Source organism: Nerophis lumbriciformis, linkage group LG17 (genome assembly GCF_033978685.3).
Source record: "Nerophis lumbriciformis linkage group LG17, RoL_Nlum_v2.1, whole genome shotgun sequence".
Taxonomy (NCBI): Eukaryota; Metazoa; Chordata; class Actinopteri; order Syngnathiformes; family Syngnathidae; genus Nerophis; species Nerophis lumbriciformis.
The window spans coordinates 6828725-6837804 of record NC_084564.2 but is presented as its reverse complement, the minus strand read 5'-3'; positions in this window follow the sequence as shown (position 1 = coordinate 6837804).

Genomic DNA, 9080 nt, shown 5'->3' with positions numbered 1-9080 from the left:
TAATGTAGTAACAGACACCTTTATAACAATATGTAATGTGTACAATATACACACTACAAGTATATATATAATGTAGTAACAGACACCTTCATAACAATATGTAATATGTACAATATACCCACTGCAAGTATATATATATAATGTAGTAACAGACACCTTCATAACAATATGTAATGTTTTATATACACACTGCAAGTATATATATATATATATATATATATATATATATATATATATATATATATATAATGTAGTAACAGACACCTTCATAACAATATGTAATGTTTTATATACACACTGCAAGTATATATATATATATATATATATATATATATATATATATATAATGTAGTAACAGACACCTTCATAACAATATGTAATGTTTTATATACACACTGCACGTATATATATATATATATATATATATATATATAATGTAGTAACAGACACCTTCATAACAATATGTAATGTTTTATATACACACTGCAAGTATATATATATATATATATATATATATATATATAATGTAGTAACAGACACCTTTATAACAATATGTAATGTGTACAATATACACACTGCAAGTATATATATATATATATATATATATATATATATATAATGTAGTAACAGACACCTTCATAACAATGTGTAATATGTACAATATACACACTGCAAGTATATATATATATATATATATATATATATATATATAATGTAGTAACAGACACCTTCATAACAATGTGTAATATGTACAATATACACACTGCAAGTATATATAAAGTTAAGTTAAAGTTAAAGTGCCAATGATTGTCGCACACACACGAGGTGTGGCGAAATTATTCTCTGCATTTGACCCATCACCCTTGATCACCCCCTGGGAGGTGAGGGGAGCAGTGGGCAGCAGCGGTGCCGCGCCCGGGAATCATTTTTGGTGATTTAACCCCCAATTCCAACCCTTGATGCTGAGTGCCAAGCAGGGAGGTAACGGGTCCCATTTTTTATAGTCTTTGGTATGACTCGGCCGGGGTTTGAACTCACAACCTACCGATCTCAGGGCGGACACTCTAACCACTAGGCCACTGAGTAGGTCACTAGGCCACTGAGTAGGTATATATAATGTAGTAACAGACACCTTCATAACAATATGTACTATGTACAATATACACACTGCAAGTACGTACATAATGTAGTAACAGAGACCTTCATAACAAAATGTAAAATGTTTTATATACATATGTTCAATATTTACTGTATTTTGGTCATTTTATGCATTACTCACAAATGTTTTGTAGAAAAGGACAAACTACCTACAAGGCACTAGTGTTTTCCATGATTGTGGGGACAAAAGCAAGCATAAATAAACAATCACATGTTCAGCACGGTGTAGGAGGGGGTTAGTGCATCTGCCTCACAATACGAAGGTCCTGAGTAGTCCTGGGTTCAATCCCGGGCTCGGGATCTTTCTGTGTGGACTTTGCATGTACTCCGGCTTCCTCCCACCTCCAAAGACATGCACCTGGGGATAGGTTGATTGGCAACACTAAATTGGCCCTAGTGTGTGAATGTTGTCTATCTGTGTTGGCCCTGCGATGAGGTGGCGACTTGTCCAGGGTGTACCCCGCCTTACGCCCGATTGTAGCTGAGATAGGCTCCAGCGCCCCCCGCGTGACCCCGAAGGGAATAAGCGGTAGAAAATGGATGGATGTTCAAAAACAGGCCCAGAAATCTGCAACCCGCAACTCACAGACGTTCTACCTTTTGTAGAATAGGACAAACTCCCTACCTGCGTACTCGTGTTCTTGCTTTATTGTGGGGACACAAAGCAAGTCTCTGTACATTGCTGCATTCATCTCAGTCTAGTCAGGGAGGTGGCCAAGACCACGGTCACTCTGTCACAGCTACAGCATTCCTCTGTGGAGAGAGGAGAACTTTCCAGAATCAGGCCTGTATGGTAGACTGGCCACTTGGAAGCCAATGCTGAGGAAAAAGTTTGCCAAAATGCACCTGAAAGACTCTCAGACCATGAGCAACTAAATTCACTTGCGGCAGAAGTCCACAGGAGGGCAGCAATTCCCCGCTGTCCTTTTTAGTCTTAATGTTGCTTTTTTCTTTCCCAGCTCACCTGTCAGTCATCCTGGGGGCCTTTTTTGACCTTTGACCCCCCCCCCCCCCCCCCCCCCACACACACACACACACACACATTTTGGTCTGTTGCGGCCCGGTTGACCTTTGGGGCTTTTTTACTGCTGCGAGTCATCCAGGTAACAAATGCTGGACTCCTCTGCCTCACACAAACACGCCAAACTGTTTGAAAAGATGCCCAGCATGAGGGCTCCCTATCCCCGATATCCCAATGACATCACTTGGCCCGTTTCTTAGGTTTTGTTTGCGGTCATTTCAATGCTTGTTCTCGCTGAACAAGCAAACATTTAACCCCAACCCTAACCCTTTATGTACCTCCATCAACTTAAGGCACTAATCTGACTTTTGTATCCGAGGAGGGCCTTCTTACAGGCCACTCCTCCTAGACCAGGGGTGCTCACACTTTTTCTGCAGGCGAGCTACTTTTCAATTGATCAAGTCGTGGGGATCTACCTCATTCATATATATCATTTATATTTACTTATTTATGAAATATATGTTTTTGTTAATAAGTTAAAGGTGTTTAATGATAATGCAAGCATGTTTAACACATATAGTTAATATTGTTAATAAATTAAAGGTGTTTAATGATAATGCAAGCATGTTTAATACATATAGTTAATATTGTTAATAAATTAGAGGTGTTTAATGATAATACAAGTATGTTTAATACATATAGTTAATATTGTTAACAAGTTAAAGGTGTTTAAAGATAATGCAAGCATGTTTAAATAAATAAATGATAAATGGGTTGTACTTGTATAGCGCTTTTCTACCTTCAAGGTACTCAAAGCGCTTTGACACTACTTCCACATTTACACACACATTCACACACTGATGGAGGGAGCTGCCATGCAAGGCGCTAACCAGCACCCATCAGGAGCAAGGGTGAAGTGTCTTGCTCAGGACACAACGGACATGACGAGGTTGGTACTAGGTGGGGATTGAACCAGTGACCCTCGGGTTGCGCACGGCCACTCTCCCACTGCGCCACGCAATACAAGCATGTTTAACACATATAGTTAATATTGTTAATAAGTTAAAGGTGTTTAAAGATAATGCAAGCATGTTTAACACATATAGTTAATATTGTTAACAAGTTAAGGTGTTTAAAGATAATACAAGCATGTTTAACACATATAGATTCCTTTCTTTCATGAAGACAAGAATATAAGTTGGTGTATTACCTGATTCTGATGACTTTTGCATTGATTGGAATCAGACAGTGGTGCTAAAAACGTCCGCATTTTCGAATGGAGGAGAAAAAAAGTCCTCCTTTCTGTCCAATACCACATGAAAGTGGTTGGTTTTTGGCATCTTATTTGTCCAGCTTCCGTACTCCTTTGTATACACTTTACAAGAAATACATTGTCGGCAAACTCCGTAGCTTGCTAGCTTGTGCACGCCAGCTTTCTGAGACTCGTTTTGTTAGCGCAACTGTGCAACTGTGCAGTCGGTCTTTGGAGTTTTGACGACAGGTACGGCGCCAGAGTCTGTTGAAATAAAGTGTTTCTCGCCTTCCAGTCGGTAATTTTAATGAGCTGGCAGCAGCCAGCGTCATCTCAGAAGACCCTCGGGTGCCGTGAATGTCAATCAAGTGACGAAAGTGACGTCATAGTGAAGATTTATGATCGCTCATTTTTAGGACTATTTTTTTAATGCCTGGCTGGTGATCGACTGACACACCCTCCGAGATCGACCGGTAGCTCGCGATCGACGTAATGAGCACCCCTGTCCTAGACACTTGGAAAAATCTTTCACCTTTTTTTTTTGGAACTGACAAAGTTCTTCTTCACATGGAAAAACATTTCATCAACTCAAACCTTTTCCACGTCGTATGTCAAAGATGTCACCTCCTCCTCAAGTTTCTGGATTTGATGTTTTTTACTTTCTGATTTTTCTTCTACATACTCCTGTACATCAGAAACGTTTATCAAAAATTGTTATATTTACTAATCATCATCATCATTTCTTTTTATTCCTTTCATGAAAATGCATACATACAAACCACGTACAGTTGACACTTTCATTGTTTCTTATACATTTCCATGATCGGAGCAGATTGAAGAATAATATTCTTATATTTGTCATGTCTGTGTGATCATGTTTGTTTTTGGACTCTTTGTACACTTTTGTTTGTTTTGTCACCATAGCAACCCATTCGTTTTGTCATGTCACGCACCTGTTTCACGTTTTGAGTCACGCACCTGTTTTCACTGATCATGTCACTGCTATTTAAGCCGGTCTGTTTCTGTTGTTCGTCCTGGTGACATTATCTATCCATCCATGCTACCCATGATAGTCCTGTTTACGATAGTTCTTGCTTCATGCCATGCCACAGTAAGTGTTTTTGTTTCGTGTTCATAGTTAATTGCCTTTGTGCTAGTCTTTTGGTTTCATTAGTCAAGTTTGTTCTCCACGCCTTTTGTTTGCTTCCTTTTTTTTGTAGTTTGTTAGTGTTTTAATAAATATGTACTTACTAGTGATGGGTTGATGAGGCGTCATGAAGCGTTTCGACACATTGCAAAACTGTATTGATACTGTGTCGATACTGTGTCACTAAATACTGACATCTGCTGGACATTAAAAATCCCTACAGGCAACCTATGGACCGACTCAACTGACACTGATTTTATGACCTAGTACAGTGGTTCTCAAATGGGGGTACGCGTACCCCTGGGGGTACTTGAAGGTATGCCAAGGGGTACGTGAGATTTTTTTTAAATATTCTAAAAATAGCAACAATTCAAAAATCCTTTATAAATATATTTATTGAATAATACTTCAACAAAATATGAATGTAAGTTCATAAACTCAGTGAAGCACAAGCTCAGGTTTGTCACTAAAATGTCTGTCAAAAAGAACTGTGAAAAGAAATGCAACAATGCAATATTCAGTGTTGACAGCTAGATTTTTTGTGGACATGTTCCATAAATATTGATGTTAAAGATTTTTTTTTTTTTGTGAAGAAATGTTTAGAATTAAGTTCATGAATCCAGATGGAGCTCTAGTACAATCCCCAAAGAGGGCACTGTAAGTTGATGATTACTTCTAGGTGTAGAAATCTTTATTTATAATTGAATCACTTATTTATTTTTCAACAAGTTTTTAGCTATTTTTATATCTTTTATTCCAAATAGTTCAAGAAAGACCACTACAAATGAGCAATATTGTGCACTGTTATACAATTTAATAAATCAGAAACTGATGACATAGTGCTGTATTTTACTACTTTATCTTTTTTTTTTTCAACCAAAAATGCTTTGCTCTGATTAGGGGGTACTTGAATTAAAAAAAAATTCATAGGGGGTACATTGCTGAAAAAAGGTTGAGAACCACTGACCTAGTATATACAATAATATAAACCAAGTCATTGTATTTCATTTAGGATTATTTCATAACTTCATTTAAATAAAAATATATGTTTTGTCTTTTTTAGATACAGTCAATAAATAATGTGAACATGTATCATAACATGGAAATCTAAGAGAACGTGTTGTGAATGAGGATGCTTGTGGACCTGGAAATTATTTATTTTATTTTTTTACACATTTTTATTTAAAAAAAAGAAGTTTTTCCAACGTATTAAATTTTAGACGCTTTCTCTTCTTAGTTATTATTTCTCCGGCTGTAGAAAAGAGCCGCTCACAGGGCACAGAGGAGGCGTCAGTGCGACACAGTTCGCGTATCGGTCACGTGACCAAAACAGCTAATGATCGGTCACGTGACTTTCTAAAAGCGGTACGCCCTACAGGCAACCTATGGACAGGGTTTCGCTCTATGAGCTCGACGCATGCGCCGATGCATCGGTGTTGCCGGACCCATCACTACTGTTTACCATAGTTCTTGCTTCATGCCATGCCACAGTAAGTGTTTTTGTTTCGTGTTCATAGTTAATTGCCTTTGTGCTAGTTAGTGATGGGTTGATGAGGCGTCATGAAGCGTTTCGACACATTGCAAAACTGTATTGATACTGTGTCACTAAATACTGACATCTGCTGGACATTAAAAATCCCTACAGGCAACCTATGGACCGACTCAACTGACACTGATTTTATGACCTAATATATAGTATATACTAGGTCATAAAATCAGTGTCAGTTGAGATAAAAGATTAAAAAATATATTTTTATTTAAATGAAGTTATGAAATAATCCTAAATGAAATACAATGACTTGGTTTATATTATTGTATATAATATATACAATAATATAAACCAAGTCATTGTATTTCATTTAGGATTATTTCATAACTTCATTTAAATAAAAATATTTTTTTGTATCTTTTTTAGATACAGTCAATAAATAATGTGAACATGTATCATAACATGGAAATCTAAGAGAACGTGTTGTGAATAAGGATGCTTGTGGACCTGGAAATTATTATTTTTATTTTTTTACACATTTTTATTTAAAAAAAAAACAGTTTTTCCAACGTATTCAATTTTAGACGCTTTCTCTTCTTAGTTATTTCTCCGGCTGTAGAAAAGAGCCACTCACAGGGCACAGAGGAGGCGTCAGTGCGACACAGTTCGCGTATCGGTCACGTGACCAAAACAGCTAATGATCGGTCACGTGACTTTCTAAAAGCGGTACGCGCACCGACACAGGGTTTCGCTCTATGAGCTCGACGCATGCGCCGATGCATCGGTGTTGCCGGACCCATCACTACTGTTTACCATAGTTCTTGCTTCATGCCATGCCACAGTAAGTGTTTTTGTTTCGTGTTCATAGTTAATTGCCTTTGTGCTAGTTAGTGATGGGTTGATGAGGCGTCATGAAGCGTTTCGACACATTGCAAAACTGTATTGATACTGTGTCGATACTGTGTCACTAAATACTGACATCTGCTGGACATTAAAAATCCCTACAGGCAACCTATGGACCGACTCAACTGACACTGATTTTATGACCTAATATATAGTATATACTAGGTCATAAAATCAGTGTCAGTTGAGATAAAAGATTAAAAAATATATTTTTATTTAAATGAAGTTATGAAATAATCCTAAATGAAATACAATGACTTGGTTTATATTATTGTATATACTATATACAATAATATAAACCAAGTCATTGTATTTCATTTAGGATTATTTCATAACTTCATTTAAATAAAAATATTTTTTTTTAATCTTTTTTAGATACAGTCAATAAATAATGTGAACATGTATCATAACATGGAAATCTAAGAGAACGTGTTGTGAATAAGGATGCTTGTGGACTGGGAAATTATTATTATTATTATTTTTTTTTTACACATTTTTATTTTAAAAAAAACAGTTTTTCCAACGTATTCAATTTTAGACGATTTCTCTTCTTAGTTATTATTTCTCCGGCTGTAGAAAAGAGCCGCTCACAGGGCACAGAGGAGGCGTCAGTGCGACACAGTTCGCGTATCGGTCACGTGACCAAAACAGCTCATGATCGGTCACGTGACTTTCTAAAAGCGGTACGCGCACCGACACAGGGTTTCGCTCTATGAGCTCGACGCATGCGCCGATGCATCGGTGTTGCCGGACCCATCACTAGTGCTAGTCTTCTGGTTTCATTAGTCAAGTTTGTTCTCCGCGCCTTTTGTTTGCTTCCTTTTTTTGTAGTTTGTTAGTGTTTTAATAAATATGTACTTACATTCACGCCTTGCCCGCGCCAACTTTCCTTTGCATTCCTGGAAAACAAACTCCAAGGTCCATGTATTGACAATATTTATCTGCAACCTTTTTAACACCAATTATTTTAGATGACTTTATCACTGTTCCCCCCCACCAACATCCCAACTCCAACATACTTTTCATTTTCCTTTAAGCTTTTTCACAATGACACGTCCAATCAAAAATCATTTTGATATAATTCCAGTTGTCTCTTTTTGTAACTCTTTTTAAATTCAAAGATATTCTTGCAACTTTTGAAGTCTTTCTTTAGAGAATTCCATGCTTTCACAGCAGCAACAGACAAGCACATTGGCTTCACTCTTGGATGTTTAAAGTCATACGACCTTCTGTGGTTCTCATCTTCAGACGTGAACACAAATAACTTTTGTAAGTCCTTCGGAAGAACTTTATTTCGAGCTTTGAACATCACTAACAGAGTATGCAATTCTACAATGTCTTTTAGTTGTAATAATCCTGACCTAATGAAGAGTGGATGTGTATGGTCTCTGTATCTTACTGTAAAACTTAATAGGAATTACTCCATCCATCCATTTTCTACCGCTTATTCCCTTTGGGGTCGCGGGGGGCGCTGCAGCCTATCTCAGCTACAATCGGGCGGAAGGCGGGGTACACCCTGGACAAGTCGCCACCTCATCGCAGAATAGGAATTACTCTTTTCTGTGAAAGAAATAAAGGCCTTATGTTGCTGTGATATGTATTTCCCCATATTTCTGCACAACTGAAATAAGTTATAAGTCATTGTGTTATACGGGAAACTGTATTCAACCTTGTTCAAAATAAATACGCTTACCGTATTTTCCGCACTATAAGCCGCACCTAAAAACCACAAATTTTCACAAAAGCTGACAGTGCGGCTTATAACCCGGTGCGCCTTATATATGGATTAATATAAATATTTATTTTCATAAAGTTTCGGTCTCGCAACTACGGTAAACAGCCGCCATCTTTTTTCCCCGTAGAAGAGGAAGCGCTTCTTCTTCTATGGTAAGCAACCGCCAAGGTAAGCACCCGCCCCCGTAGAAGAGGAAGCGCTTCTTCTTCTACTGTAAGCAACCACCCGCCCCCATAGAAGAAGAAGCCCCCGGATATTGCGTTTCATTTCATTTGTGTGTTTACATATGTAAAGACCACAAAATGGCTCCTACTAAGCGACACGCGTATAACGCAGAATTTAAACTTAAGGCAATATTTAACCAAAGAACTCCAACCGCTCGATATTGGTGTCAACAGGGCATTTGAAGCACGACTGCGAACGGCGTGGGAACAA